We start from the raw sequence: 14,305 nt of genomic DNA, 5'->3' as shown, positions 1-14,305 counted from the left end.
CGCGAGAGTCGTCAAGTCGCATTTGGAGCTGAGTCGTGAAAAGATCGTCGTTTTGATCCGTCGAGGTGCGATTTGGTGTTCGCGTTTTCTGATTAATTCGATTGAAAAAATTATCATTATCCGTAGCAAAAAAAAGACCGTGCGAAAAAGACACATTCGGAATTGTTTTTGCTTTTTTGATGCGAAGAAAGTGTGCAAGTTTATGTGTGAAAAAGTTGTGAGTGCGATTTGTGTTCGGATCTTCTGCGGGGAGAAGGATTTTTCTTCTGTTTTGTGAGGTTTGTGAAAAATGAATCAGGATCGGTTTCCATCGTTGGGTCATCATCGAATGGGCACTTGAAATGATATGGAAGCATAGTTGGTTGTCTTTCCTGGCCTCGACAAGAATTATGGGGTGAAAATTCGTCATTGATGGTGGTTTGAATTTTGGATTAGCTACACTGGAAGTAATTTTATTTTTTTTTATCAAGAACAAGAACTTTGATGTGGGTCAAGGAACAACCGGAACAACGGAGTGGAGATGAAGAATTCGTTTGGATAACACGAAATTTTAATTGCTTTGCCAATCACTTTCTGGAAATGTATGTTGCTTTGGGGGGCCAAAAAAGTGAACAAAGACAGTGACAGTGGTTGAGTACAGCATCAGATGCAGCGCAGAAGGTAGAGGAACCTGTAGTGGAACTTTTTGTCGTGGGGGTGTAGTGCGAGGAGAAATCTCCGAAAAGAAACGGGACTCTTCTCGGTTCGGATTCGCTGTGGTGCTGGATGCTGCTTGGAACGGGACTAACTGGTGAGTGGAGGTTCTTTTCTATTGTAATTCGACCCTTAAGGTTAACAATTTTGATTGCGATTGGGTTTTTTGTCTTCCGGAAGTAGCTGATGATAAGATGAAAATTGTTGGCACAAAGGTTCCTTCTGTCATCCGCTGAATGGTAATATTTTCAGTTCCGTCATTGTCATCAATGATGGACGCTTCAGTATGGGTGTGTTTTCTTCGGTTCATCATCGGATGCGTAGGATTTAACACTGTGTAAGTGGATCTACTGTTGATGTTTAGTTGGATAATGGGAAATCTCAATAATTTTCTGCCTAAAAATTGTTACCATATCTGCATTTAAAATATTAATGTTAATATCAATAATTGATAACAAAGATGCCAGAAGAGAATTTTCAAAACCATCTTCAGCAAGGCTAATGGTTTCATAATAAATGAAATTGTATGTTGAATGAACTGCCGTCATACGTATATTTGTCCCATGTTTGCTGGGATTCCCTATATACATGAGACAGTTATGCGTATAACGGCAGTGAAGCTAATAGCCTATACAGATTACGCTATTAAATTTACAATAACAATTTTATAATATTATCGTGTAAAATATGAGAAAGTGTTAGATTATAGTAAGCGTTGATTGGTTTCAATTTTGGGGAGTCCAAAGTACGTACGGTTTCCTGCCATGATACGTCTCCGAATTTCTCTGCTGGTATAGTTATCGGAGGTCACCAGTGAGCCCAAGTACACCTCGATTTCGTCACCACCAATACAAACTCCTGGTGGGTGGCTCACGTTGTCCTCTCTTGAGCTCTCTTCAGTCTGATGTAGGCTTCCTCCATCCTCTCAAAGTTACGTGCCATATCTATGTCGTCGGCGAAACCAAATAACTGGACAGACTTCGTGAAAATCGTACCACTCGTGTCGATCCCTGCTCTTCGTATTACCCCTTCCAAAGCGATGTTCAATAGCAGACACGACAGATCATCACCTTGCCGTAACCCTCTGCGCGTTTCGAAGGGACTCGAAAATGCCCCTGAAACTCGAACTACGCACATTACCCGATCCATCGTCGCCTTGATCAACCGTATCAGTTTATCCGGAAACCCGTTTTCGTGCATCAGCTGCCATGGCTGGTACCGATCGATTGTATCATATGCGGATTTGAATTCGATGAATAGATAATGTGTGGGCACGTTGTATTCGCGGCATTTCTACAATACCTGACCTGTGGTAGAGCGGTCACCCATAAATCCCGCCTGGTCTTGTCCCACGAACTCCCAATTGGCGTTAGTCCGTGGCATAAAATTTTGTAGAGTACCTTGTAGGTGGCGTTCAGCAATGTGATTGCGCGGTAGTTGCTACAATCCAGCTTATCGTCCTTTTTGTAGATGGGATACACGGCACCTTCCATCAATTCCTGCGACAAAACCTCATCTTCCCAAACTTTGGTAATTACTTAGTGCAGTACTCTAGCCAGTGCCTCACCACCGTGTTTAAACAGCTCTCCTGGTAGTTGGTCAACTCCAGGGGCTTTGTTGTTTTTCAGCCGGCCGATCTCCTCCCGGATTTCCTGGAGATTCGGAGCCGCAAGTCGCATGTCATTGCCACCGTTGTCTGCCACATCGCTATTCAGGTGCTCTTCGTAATGCTGCCGCCACCTTTAGATCACCTCATGCTCGTTTGTAAGAAGGTTCCCGTTCATGTCCCTACACATATCGGGCTGTGGCACGTGGCCCTTACGTGAACGGTTCAACTTCTCATAGAACTTTCGTGTGCTATTAGCGCGGTACAGTTGCTCCTTCTCTTCACGGTCTCGATCTTCCTGCTGGCGCTTTTTCCTCCGAAAAATCGAGTTTTGTCTGTTCCGCGCCCATTTGTATCGTGCCTCGTTCGCCCTCCTGCGGTGTTGCAGCAATCTCGCTCATGCTGCATTCTTCTCCTCGACTAACTGCTCACATTCGCCGTCATACCAGTCGTTTCTCTGATCCGGGACCACCGTGCCTAGTGCATCGGTTGCGGTGCTTCCAATGGCGGATCGAATATCTCTCCAGCCATCTTCAAGAGATGCTGCGCCTAGCTGCTCTTCCGTTGGGAGTGCCACTTCCAGCTGCTGTGCGTAGTCTTAGGCTAGTCTACCGTCTTGTAGCCGCCCAGTGTTCAGCCGCGGCGGACGACTCCGACGCGTGTTGTACACCGTCGAGAGTTTTGAGCGCAGACATACTGCAACGAGGACTACCATTTCGCGAGAGGCTGCAAAGTTTATGCATCGTTGGCCGTTGTCGTTCGATACGGTATGCAGACTATCCGGTCCGATTACCGGTCTATACATTTCCTCCCTTTCTACCTGAGCGTTCATGTCACCGATGACGATTTTGACGTCCTGCAGTGGGCATCCATCGTATGTCTGCTCCAGCTGTGCTTCTTTCTCGTCGTCGGGTCTCCCTTCGTGTGGGCAGTGCGCGTTGATGATGATATAGTTGAAGAAACGTCCTTTAATCCTCAGCTTGCACATCCTTGCGTTGATTGGCTGCCACCCAATCACGCGTTGGCGCATCTTCCCCAGCACTATGAAGCCGGAGGTGCCACAGCTTTTGTAGAAGGTGGCCGCTCGATGCCCGCTTTTCCACACTTTCTGTCCTGTTCGGCAGATTTCCTGCAGCGCTACGACGTCGAAGTTGCGGGGATGTAATTCATCGTAGATTATCCTGTCGCAACCTGCGAAGCCTAGCGACTTGCTGTTCCATGTTCCAAGCTTCCAATCGTGATCCTTTATTCGTCGCCTAGGTCGTTGCCGATTGTATTGAGTCATATTATCTTCTATGTCGTGCGTTGATTTTAAAGGCGGCTTATTGGGCCTGCGCAAACCTCCTGTCTCTTCGGAGGGCCATCGTGTCAGTCTGTTTAGCGTCCCACCTAACACCAGAACTTGGGCTTGTGCGCTTTGAGCGGCACACGATCGCTTTGGCGAAACCTACTTGCGGATACATGCAGCTTTTTATAGAGGTTTAACAGAGCCCACTGTCAAACCCCACCACATCCTAGGCAGGCACCACAACTCGCAGATGGCTTGGAGAGGGATCGTCAAGCCCTTGGACATAGTCCCTGCTGCCCCTGGCTACTACATGCCTTAGAATTGAGTTGTTTAATTATTGCCTCGTCCAGCGGTCTAATACAGCGAAAGAAGCATGGAACAGATGAAAAACGGCGTTTCAAAACTGCGGCCGCTACAGAATGATAAGCTTGCTTCGAAAATTGACCAGGCTAGATTGCTCATTCGTCGAGGAGTACGTTGATGAGATCATGTCAACCGCCGCTACGGGCATCTCAATTTGGACAGTGTGAAGCGTTTGCCGTCAATGATTACTGGAATGTACATCAGTTGAAAGAAAATTCAAAGTGCGCCCGGTGTGCTGAAGGTAAGCACCACAAACTTCCGTTCAAGTCAACAGACAACCGGTCAAGTGAACTATTAGAAGGATCTGTTCGGACCGATGGAGAAGTCATCTATATAGGGAAGCAAATACTTTGTCACGTTCATAGATGATGCCAGTCATATAACCCAGTCGTCTATTTCCTCAAGTCTGACATACTCACGCGTATGCGTATGCGAACGCGTCCAAGACAAAATAATTTCTCTTGCTGATATTATGCTTTACGAGGTGTTGGACGCGCTCCGTGTCGCTCGACGCGTCAGTATGTTATCACCCTAAAGGCGCGCGTTCTTGGAGTTCAAGACTGAGTTAAAAAGCAGACTGGTATACTTATCAAGTAGATACGAACTGACAATGGAACCGAATATGGTAATGATAAGTTCGAGCAGTTTCTGAAAGCAAACGGATTTGCGGAATGGATGAACCGGACAATTTAAGAACGTACCAGATGCTTGTTGTTTTACTCTGGCTTGGACAAGCGATTTTGGGCTGAAGCGGCATTAACGGCCATCTATTTGATCAACCGATCACCGACAAAAGTTAAAAAGTCATACCGTTTGAAGATGATGTGCGTGTGTTCGGATCGAATGCGATGGCTTATATCCCAAAATCCCAAAAATAAATAATAAGAAATGCGATCCGAAATCCAGGCCTTGTATTCTAGTAGGCTACGCCAACTACTCCAAAGGCTACAGAATGTACGATTCGGTGACTAAGTGTTCGTCAGTCGCGATGTGGAGAGCAAATCTGAAACGGGAAGATGTTTTAATGACTAAAGATTTGGATTTGACAACAATTCAATCAATGCAGGCTAGCTGTGTTTGGAATCAGATACTCAATCAAAAGTTAAAAGAAATTTGATTCCAGAGATCGCAGTTGACTCATGAGTGTTGACGCAGTTGACTCATGATAGAGGAAGATTGTCGCTGTCGACACTGGCGAAACATCTTTTGCTGGCGAGGATAGGGCACTAAAAGTCAACGAAGAAAAAAACTACGTTTTGACAGATAGGTACCCAACATGTTTGGGGACGATAACAAAGGGAACCGCGGCGACATTCGTCCTCTATAATTTATTACATTTATTGCCATAGACGATGCATTGGCGGCAACGACGCCGACGAGCCGCGTTGGCATGTTACTTTGGGCTCGCTGCATCGGTGGGGTAGCCGATTAAAGATGGCTGGTCTGGCTTTGAATATGATCTGAATAATAGGCGTCAGCAAGCAATAGACTTTCTGTCGCTACTCCAATTGTAGCGCTGGATGGAGTTGCCAGTCTTGTTCGAAATGGGGTAATAGAGCTACATCAACCTTGATCTTACACTTCTTCAGCGCTGTGCGCGTATTTGTTGAATCTCTTTTTGAGGGAGTAGCTTTCAACACAATTTCGAATACCTAATTTTGAAAATTTACGCGTCCAACAATTTCCTGCGTGTTTGCGACAGAAAAGGAACTTTTTATACCATTGGCTAAGGTATTTATATTTATCGATCGTGTTATGAGCTCCGCAGATAGGATACGTTTGCGTTGCGACAAAAAGAGAACTTTTCATACCATTGGCTAAGGTATTTATATTTATCGATCGTGTTATGAGCTCCGCAGATAGGATACGTTTGCACAGTTCTTCCATGGGAAATGTGTTAAACGCAACGTAAACGTATCCTATTTGCGGGGCTTTTAAAGGCTGTGAACCATTCCACCGATTCGTTTAACTTTTAGTTAAAATTTGACAGTTCGATAATTATTTTCCCATAGTGGTTAAATTTTACCCCGAAGCCGACCCATTTGAGTTTTGACAGATTGATAGTTATTTGGAGCAAAATTGATTTGGCGCCAATTTTCTCGCGAGCAAAGTTTAACTGTCGAACTGTCAAATCTAATCATACTCCGGAGCAGGGTTATTTTTAATCACGGAGGAATAACCACTTGATAAATTGATGGTGAACCCAGTGAACATTTTCTTGTCACACAAAAGTAACATCTATCACATCCGCGGCAGGACCACGCCGCGTGAACGAGGCCTCAGAGATAAATAGTGGAATCGGGCTGACCTGGTGCTCCTTGCGTGTGTTCCCATTGTTTTGTTTAGCACAAGCACCGAAACTCGGGAGAATGAACATCCTAGACTCGATAGCTTGAAGATCAATGGAATGGAGAAGCGAAAACTTGCCTTTTTCCCGGCAGTAAGAGGTTTGAAGTGGATATTCGAAACGCCGTGGAAAGTTAGCAGCGCCAGAGTGCAAAGTGCATGAGTAGCATAAATCTAGATCAACATTTGAAAAGGGCGTAACAGCCAAAATTTATTCCTTCTGATTTTTCGTCCACATATAGGTCTATATTAGAGTGGGGCGCAGTTGTATGGGAAAACGCAAACTTCGTCCGATCAAGTGAGATCAAGGTTTTTCTTAATCGTTTTGGGGCCCCAATCAACTGTGCCAAATATGGGCTCGATTGGTTGCGACCTCGCATGCCGCATCGTGTTTTAAATTTACATGGAGATTAGTATGGGAAAACGTACTTTTTTACATTTTTACTCTTAGCGGCTTCAATTTATCATCAATCACGTGACTCAATACGTTAGCATATAGCCTGGAAGATGCCGAAAGACTTTGCTGAAGAAGGTACGCAGCTGGGAGGTCTACAAAAAATGTTATTACGTTTCGAAAAATGATTGTTTTAACCATATGCAAGAAATCAATGTTTCTGCCAGCACTACCGGACAACCTGTAATTGTCAGAGGGCAAAACCCATTTTCCTTCTAGTCGGAATTTTTACTTTGTGAATGCATTCCGAATATCTCCCATTAGCTCCAAAGTACTATAAAATCAATAATTTTGAAATAACACTCAGTTAAATTATTGCCCCACGTAGTTCGGCAGTGCTGGCAGAATAAATGATTTTTTGCATATGGTGTGAACACTCAATCTTCGAAGCGTTATAACTTTTTTTGTGGACGTTCCAGCAACGTGCCTTCTTCAGCAAAGTTTTTCAGCATCCTTTGGGTTATACTTTAACGTAATGTGCCACTTGATTTACGATAAACTGAAACCTCTAGTAGAAGAAATGCATAAATATACGTTCTCCCATACTAATTTCCATACAAACTTCAAACGCGATGCGGAAAGCGAGGAAGCAACCAATCGGTCCCAAATTCTGCACAGTTGTTCAGGATCCTGAATGGCTTCGAAAAACCATTGATTTGAAAAAATGATCATGACGCCCCACTCTAGTCTATATATGTAGACAAAGAAGCGGTCGGGAGCAACGTTCTATATTGGGTCATTCCCTGGCGGTAATATGATTCGACGACAAGGTTTGCCTTCAACTATGCTGTATTTTTGAACGTGTGGTCTTGATTCACCACCAAACCAACGCAAAATATACATAAAATTCTTAATAATTCATAGAGAATACTAGTTGGAAATTGATATGCTACACACATTTAAGATGACTCCAAGACTCCAAGGTAGTCAAATTAGGGAGCGTCAAAGTGGGATGGTCGGTATGCCCTGTGCGCATATACGAGCAACCCGAAGTTTGCTTCAAGTGCCTGGAACCGGGGCACAAGCAATGGGACTGCAAAGGCCCTGACAGAAGCAATCTCTGCCGACGCTGTGGATTGGAGGGACATAAGGCACAATGCTGCACGAACCCTCCCAATTGTTTGATTTGTTCCAGCAAAGCTGTGAACAGCAAGCACCCCATGGGGGGTTCGATGTGCCTGGCGTTTAATGCTTGCCACATGTGGTCTGGACACTACCCCGGACAACCCAGTTCGGAGGATGTGTAAAGATGAAGTTGGCTGGAACGCCGTTTTATCGGCTATCGCCCAAATCGATGGCTAGTTCAGGCGCAAATAAGAGGTGGTCCAAGGGATCGGAGTCGGCTTCATGGGTCATACCGAACAAGTGGCCGCGCGAAGAACAACATGGTATCGTCGCTTTCGCGGCATCGGTCAACCGGGCGGGTTCCGAGCCCGAGGACGGAAAGGGGTCCTCGTCAAGGCTGGGGCAGGCATAGGCACCGCGTTGGCAAGTCCCTCTGTGTGCTGGCGAATAGGCCCTATCGCAGAAAGGTCAATTTGGGGTGCACGCGGCATCATCATTTTTAATACCAGTCGTGCAGAGGGAAGCAGGCGCGAAGTCGACCCTTCCCACCTTCCGAGGACATAGGGCGTGGTAAGGCCACCTGGAAAGCCGGCAACGCGCTGGCACGATACCATGGTGTTCTTCTAAAAAAGCGAGTTACGATGTTCGGTGCTGCAAGGACACGCAGCTAACCTCGAGGGTGCGTTGTGCACTGCCCCCCTTTGAAGCATTACTTTCTGGTTGTACCGAAGGGACTATGGGCTTGGCGGCAATGGAAACGGTTTAGCGGGTCGGGGATGTAGTCCTGCCTCCCTCGGTGATCCCTAACCCCGCACTTCCTGGTCAACCCAGGATGTCTGTTGAGCAGATTCCCCCTCCATTGTTTAGGAAGAAGAAAAAAACACATTTCAGATGAGCAAAAATCGAGAAGTATAGGCGTAAAAACGGGATTATGTACAAAACGTTAAAAAAATGCAAGTAGGGGAACTGTTCCTATCTCCATCTCACTAAACATATATTCATCTCATCGCAAAACAAAGAAATACGGCACCAAATTCGTCGCTTCTTTTTGTCAATACGCGTGCTCAATGCTGAAAAAAATCACAAAAATAATAAACAAACGAAATTCCTTTCCATTGCTTTGTTTTTGATGGGATGGAAATAGGAACTATGAGATGAAGTGGCGAACCGTTCCCCTACCTGGTTCATTTAAAACGAAATTCCTTTCCAGCGCTTTGTTTTTGAGGGGGTGGAAATAGGAACTATGAGATGAAGTGGCGAACCGTTCCCCTACCTGGTTCATTTAAAACGAAATTCCTTTCCATTGCTTTGTTTTTGATGGGATGGAAATAGGAACTATGAGATGAAGTGGCGAACCGTTCCCCTACCTGGTTCATTTAAAACGTGATGCTGCAAAACCAAATGTTTTTACCGTTATGAAAAAGTTTTGTCAATCGCTATCATTGGTATGTTGGCCAAACTCAACATCCCACTATCCCACTTTCAACATTCTTCGCTCACAAATACCACTACAGAAAAAGTTCAACAAGAGCTACACAGCCCACCATCATCATCGCCGTTCGTTCGTCAGTCAGCCAGCAGTCAGTCAGTGCGGACCCCACAGTACGACTTATACCCTTGAGTATCTATCTTTTTTTCAACTCCTCCACTAGCAGTTTCTGCAGTATAGTGCTTGAATGAACTCGGTAATATGTACCTACACTTTTTCTCCACTGTATGATCATGTTTTTTTCCCTCAATGAACCAAATCACTTTTTTTTTCCCTATACGTTTTACTGAAATGTGTTTCTGTTTCTGCTTCGACTCTTTCAGATGCCGCACATCGTTGCTGGAAACCGTACTGGGCAGTGCTAATGTTGGCAAGACATTTGCACCGGTGGTAGGGAAAACTTCCACCGCACCGCAGTGAATCCGTCCGGAACTGGACCGCAATGGCCGCACCAGCTGGCCGGAATTGTGCCCAACAGTGACAGCCGGCGACCGCTGCCAGTGATATTCGGTCATACCCATTAGTGAATCAGAATACAATCGGAAGATATCGGGTGTGTGTTGTGTGCTATAGCTGCCGCAGTGTGTCGTGCTTGTGGATTACTCATCGATTGAACGAAGACGGTGCGGAGGTGGTGACCAGGCCGTGGCCAGTTTACTCGGCGATGATGTGTGCGCGCGGTCGTCAATTTCAATTGATGCTGCTCGGTCATAAACACTAAAAACAGCAACTTTGAATGTGCAACAAACAACTGCTTGGGAGAGAGAGAAGTGCAATCCACAAAAGTGCTTATTGAGTGAAACTGAGAAAGCTAAACATTACATTTATAGAACTATGTCTTGTGTTTGTAGCTTGAAATTGTTTGGTGTTTGATGCATGAATTGAAACGAACAATGATTTGTTAGGTATTGGGTAACGATCCGAATTTAGAAGATTTCATTCCATTATTCATGGAAAACTGTATATGGCGTTTGGATTGTCTATCAATCTAAATTTGATCTAGCATGAAGTCCTGGGATAGTAACTGCAGTCCCAAAAAATGCGCTTATTAGGTTTCTGAAATCAATTCATATTTTCGTCCTGATTGGTTTCGTGATTCAAATTCGACACTGGTGACCGTTTGTCATCTCTTCGCTCTCATATTAGAAACAAGAACAAAACCAAAAGATTTTTTTTGTAATGAACATGATAACCGAATGAGGCGAACAAGGATTTGCTTCATAACTTTGTTTAGAGACAAGATGATCCTAAGGTGGAAAATGAAACTGTTCACATTTGCAAATTTAAATAAATTCGAAAGCTAATTTCGTTATTCCTACTATGTTATATTCTTGCAAATTTTTGATGGTCGTTAAATTCCACGTTACTAAAAAGTTTTTTTGTCATGCTCGATAGTTCGACATTCTTGATTATTTTCACCACGAGACTATAAAAAGCATAAACGTAACAGAATATGATTATGTAAATCAGTATTGATCAAGTGAGTCGTTTATCTTCGGATACGGCTCATGGCCGCCGCTTATCATTTATTATAATTTCGGATAACTTGTTGAATAACTTGTTTCGTTGGTTATAATATGTGCCCCATTCGTTGATGCTTTTAGACGAAAATAGACTGCTGGACATTCAGGCAGCTTAGTTGTTGTTGTAAATTGTAAACTTCTTAATCTATTTATCTTCTTCTATATACATAAAATTTAATTTCTGTTTGACCCTTATTATAGACTCGGAAACTATTGAATTAATCGGCGTGAAAATTTGTTTGCAGAGGTTTTTGGGGCCGAGGAAGGATCTTAAGACGGTTCGAGACCCTTCCCTCTTTGGAAAGGGGGACAAATAAAACAAATGAAACACCAATTCCATCATAACTCGAGAATTAATCAAGCAAATGGAACCAAATCTGTCATGTGGATGTTTTGAAAGGGAAGATATGTTTTTGCGGTGGTTAGAAACCCCTCCCCCTACTGAAAAAAGGGGACTCCCATACAAATGAACCAGAAGTTTCTGCATAACTCGAGAACTAATAAGAGAATAAATCAATTTTAGGCGAAACGAAGTTCGTCGGAAGTGTTAAACTACAGAAAGATGGTATATCGCAAACCCTTGATAATTGTTGTAGCTATTTATGCATAATATAAGATCGATCGATTACCATATCGCAAAATTCTAATCTAAAAGGAAGTCAGCAACAAGTTTTTTTTTCTTTATTTGAGAGGTTTTCAGCCCTTGGGTGGCTCACGCTCACCTCTTAAAAGCAACAAGTTTTTGTACAGCTGAATGAAATGTCAATTGATGTTTGTAAAAAATCAGGATTCGAAAAATGACATCTCAAGCTCTGATCTTAGGTTCAAATGGTTACATTCATCGTCTGTCAGGGCATTTCTGGAACTAGCTGAAATACTCGACGGCCGATCCATTATATTAGCAAAAGATGTGTTCATGAAATGAAACACCCACAAACTTTCCATCGGTTCTCCAACAAAATCGTTTGAGCAATCCTATACTCAATGAAGTGCATCTCCTAATATGCTCCATAATAAATGCATTGAAAAAAGCTATAATTTTTGTTTTGATGATGCATTTTAACATCTTATATACATCTTTGCGATAAAAACGTAGTCGCTAACGGCAAATGAGTGAGCACTAAGCGTAATACAAACTTACAATTTTCAGCGGTCTCGGCTGCGCAAATTTGGATTTACGTCCACCCGCTGAACTGAAATATCTGACTGAACTGAGTGCCGCAGTACCTATCTGGATCTCTGTCCAAAAAAGGGCCAGAATCAGTCTAATCAGTTTCGCCGGAAAACCATGTTCGGAAATTAACTGCCACAGCTTCTTTTCACTGAATCGTACGCTGATTTGAAATGAATGAACACATGGTGAGTCTGCAAGTAGTACTCCCGGAATTTATCAAGGATCATCCGCAGGCTAAACAACTGATTCGTCGTTGATCGGCCCTCACGAAAACCTGTCTGGCGCACTGATTTTACGCATGTGCATGTGATACAACGGACATCGTGTCTTGGAGCCTTGAATGGTAGTGCAGTCAGGCAGAGGCCTTTTTCATCAGTCAGAATGATGTAAATTCTCTTCTTTTCGGCAATTTTCTCTGAGGCGTTCCCTGTGACGATGAGCCGTAGCTAAGCTTTAAACTAGCTAGGAAGTTCTGAAAACTCAGATGTGAACATGTACATTAGAGTGGGGCGTCATGGTCATTTTTTCAAATCAATGGTTTTTCGAAGCCATTCTGGGTCCCGAACAGCTGTGCAGAATTTGGGACAGATTGGTTGCTTCCTCGCTTTCCGCATCGCGTTTGAAGTTTGTATGGAAATTAGTATGGGAGAACGTATATTTTTGCATTTCTACTACTAGAGGCTTCAGTTCATCGTAAACCAAGTGGCACATTGCGTTAAAGTATAACCCAAAGGATGCCGAAAAACTTTGCTGAAGAAGGCACGTTGCTGGAACGTCCACGAAAAAAGTTATAACGCTTAGAATATTGAGTGTTCAAACCATATGCAAAAAATCGTTTATTCTGCCAGCACTGCCGTACTACGTAGACCAATAATTTAACTGAGTATTATTTCAAAATAATTGATCTTATAGGGCTTTAGAGCTAATGGGAGCTATCCGGAATCATTTCACAAAGAAAAAAATCCGACTAGAAGGAAGATGGGTTTTGCCCTTCGAGAACCATAGGTTGTCCGGTAGTGCTGGCAGAAACATTGTTTTCTTGCATATGGTTTACACAATCAATTTTCGAAACGTAATAACATGTTTTGTAGACCTTCCAGATACGCACCTTCTTCGGCAAAGTCTTTCGGCAGCTTCCAGACTAGATGCTAACGTAGAAAATCACGTGATTGATGATAAATTGAAGCCGCTAAGAGTAAAAATGTAAAAAGGTACGTTTTCCCATACTAATCTCCATGTAAATTTAAAACGCGATGCGGCATGCGAGGTTGCAACCAATCGAGCCCATATTTTGCACAGTTGATTGGGGTCCCAGAACGATTCAGAAAAACCTTGATCTCACTTGATCGGACGAAGTTTGCGTTTTTCCATACAACTGCGCCCCACTCTAATGTACATTATGTGGAAGATATTGATTTGAAAAATGTATTGGAGGTAATCACATCCCCTTAGATGGGACTCAAGGGTCGTAGGTTCGAAGTGGTTATCTCCTCTACAGTTTTCAAATCAATATCTTTCACATAATGTACATATTCACATATGAGTTTTCAGAACATTGTAAATTAATGTCCAAGTTTAATTCCCGGAATATAGGCAATTAACTTTGAATGAACTTACTAGATAGGTTAATTAAAAATGTGTTCAAGTTTATAGACATTCGTAGAGAATCGACTGTTGGACTCACTGAATAGAAGTTTTTTTTTTCAAAACTAGGAACGTGGTGGCAGTCTTATTTTGTTATGTTTCAATTTAAAGAAACATAATACAAAATACCATATATTATAATGATGGTACATGAACAATTTTATGACGGCTTTATTCTCGATAATGATTACTAATAGCTAGGGAATCAGGGTAGAAATATTTCACAGTCAATGCAGTGAAAAACATGGATCTCAGTATAATCTGCAGTCGCCTTCATCGCCGCCGTGGTGAGTGCGACTGGGTGCAGCCAAAAAATCATTTCCAACACCGACCGTTCAATTTCGCATTCAGCCACTCACAAGTCGCTCTGACAGGCTGCTCAGTTCGCTCCTTACCGTATGACTGTGAGTGGCCCATTTAAACGCGTGGTGAATTTTTTCAATTTGCTGGGTGAATGTGTACATTTTGCTGTGGTAAATTTCATCTTCGCGGCGCAGTGGGTGATGTGAGTTCTGTTGTTTACTTTTCTGCCTCTCCGGGAATGTGAGGTTGATTTCAAAGCAGGAAGAAAATAAAAACATGATATAAAAAAACATCACTTTCATCCAGTGCTGCCGAAAATTTACAACCCTGGCCGTGATAAAGCTTTATTTTGCCACC

The 14,305-nt window shown here is 43.3% G+C and overlaps 1 protein-coding gene across 34 annotated transcripts in view; it reads left to right on the top strand.

Moving 5' to 3' along the window:
• The window catches only part of LOC134225499 (patronin), a 303,747-nt gene continuing 289,442 nt past the window's right edge, over positions 1-14,305 (top strand). For 15 of the 34 annotated variants that reach the window (XM_062705624.1, XM_062705622.1, XM_062705621.1 and 12 more), the window contains exon 1: positions 1-278. The gene's annotated coding sequence lies outside the window, so the exon portion shown is untranslated. Of the gene's footprint in view, positions 279-652; positions 791-9,405; positions 9,530-9,627; positions 9,858-14,305 lie in introns of those variants that run through there. The other 19 variants (XM_062705634.1, XM_062705647.1, XM_062705643.1 and 16 more) reach the window with 5 other exon arrangements.

The sequence above is a fragment of the Armigeres subalbatus genome, chromosome 3 (genome assembly GCF_024139115.2).
Source record: "Armigeres subalbatus isolate Guangzhou_Male chromosome 3, GZ_Asu_2, whole genome shotgun sequence".
Taxonomy (NCBI): domain Eukaryota; kingdom Metazoa; phylum Arthropoda; class Insecta; order Diptera; family Culicidae; genus Armigeres; species Armigeres subalbatus.
Note: the sequence above shows the minus strand (reverse complement) of the source record. Positions and strands in the feature narration are given on the sequence as shown.